This window comes from Arachis stenosperma, chromosome 3 (assembly GCF_014773155.1).
Source record: "Arachis stenosperma cultivar V10309 chromosome 3, arast.V10309.gnm1.PFL2, whole genome shotgun sequence".
Classification (NCBI taxonomy): domain Eukaryota; kingdom Viridiplantae; phylum Streptophyta; class Magnoliopsida; order Fabales; family Fabaceae; genus Arachis; species Arachis stenosperma.
The window spans coordinates 99,925,966-99,927,952 of NC_080379.1; positions in this window are offsets into that span (position 1 = coordinate 99,925,966).

Sequence of the window (1,987 nt, forward strand, 5' to 3'; positions counted from 1 at the left end):
CCATCACGGTTGCCTCCTTGACTTGGGGGATTGCCTTGTGGCTTTACAACCTCCTTGCCTTTGTTAGATGTTGAAGCCTTTCTTCATCTTGCTTCTCCACTGTGTCTTGCTCTTTGGGTTTTGTTGCTTCTTATTTGAACTTTCACCAACTACCTTGCCACTCCTTAACTGCAAAGCCTTACATTCTTCTCTTGGGTTGGGTATTGTGTCACTTGGGAGGACATGGGTTGGTTTCTCGGCTTGTTTGGCTAGTTGTCCCACTTGTCTCTCAATGTTCTTCATAGTGACCGCTTGTTCTTGTTGTCCCTTAGCTAAAGCTTGAGTGGTTTGAGCAAGTGCTTGCAAGGTTGCTTCCAGACTTGAGATTCTGGCCTTATGATGGTCAATTGGAGGTATGATGGGGGTTGATTATTGTTGGAAGTTGTTGGGTGGATTAGTGTGGTAATTTTGTGAGTTGGATGTTGGTGCAGAGAAGTTATTTTGGTGGGTTTGTGAGTTATGATGGGGGTGTTGATATGTGTTTTGTGTTTTTCTATATTGGTTAGTGTTGTTGGTATGGTGATTTTGGTTGTTTGTGTTACGGGTGTGATTGTGGTTGTTGTTCTTTTGCCAATGGTTTTCTCCCCACTTTAAATTGGGATGATTCTTCCAAGATGAGTTGTATGTATCACCATGGAATTCCTCCTGAGAATTTGAAGTATTCTGCATGTATTAAACTTGTTCTTGTGGTTGTTCAACCGTGGTTCCTTCACCTTGGTTCCATTCAAGTGATGGTTGATTTGTTGTGTTCACTGATGCAAGTTGCATACCATCCATTCTCTTTGTTATCATCTCCATTTGTTGTTGGATTTGTTGGTGCATTAACTTGTTTTGTGCCAAGATAGCATCAACACCTTCAAGCTCCATTACACCTTTCTTTGGGGGTGGATTGTGTTGCCTCTCTGATGAGTAATAATATTGATTGTTTGCCACAATCTCAATGAGGTTTTGAGCCTCCTCAGCAGTTTTCATCATGTTGAGTGATCCTCCTGATGAGTAGTCTAGTCCCTTCCTTGCTTCTAAGTTTAAGCCTTCATAGAAGTTTTGGAGCTTAACCCAATCACTAAACATGTCTGGGGGACATCTTCTCATTAGTGCCTTATACCTTTCCCAGGCTTCGTACAATGACTCCCCTTCCATTTGCCTAAAAGTCTGAACCTCTGTCTTCAACTTGATGACCTTTTGAGGTGGGTAGAACTTTGCTAGAAATTTGCCCATCACTTCATTCCAATCATTGAGGCTTTCCTTGGGGAATGATTCTAGCCATTGAGTGGCTTTATCCCTCAAAGAGAATGGAAATAGCAACAACTTGTAGACATCTGGATGCACTCCATTTGTCTTCACTGTATTGCATATCCTCAGAAAAACAGAGAGATGTTGATTTGGGTCTTCAAGAGGTCCCCCTCCATAAGAGCAATTGTTCTGTACCAAAGTGATGAGCTGAGGTTTTAGCTCAAAGTTATTGGCCTGAACATTTGGTGTAGCAATGCTGCTCCCACAATGTCTTGGATCAGGGATAGTATATGAGGATAACACCCTTCTAGCGTGTCCACCATTATTGTTGACCCCTCCAGGAGGGTTGTGCATCTCATCCTCCATGACTTGATCTTCTCCCTCTGATTCCTCTGACCCTTCTTCACCAACTATGAACTTTCCTCTTTCTGCTCTCCTTAACCTTCGTCGGGTTCTCTCGTCCTCAATATCACGTCTACTTGTTCCTGACATACACAAACAAAACCAAAATCACAAGTGAAATATTCTAGAATTAGAGTGGAATTGGAGTTAGTGAAACAAAGTATCAAACAGTTAGTGGGCTTAACAAAAATAAAGAAAAAATGCTTAATCTAAACCACCTTTCACTTAATCATTGTCAACCTAACCAAGCCCCGGCAACGGCGCCAAAAACTTGATACGTGAAAATTAAGATTTCACGTACAACCGGCAAGTA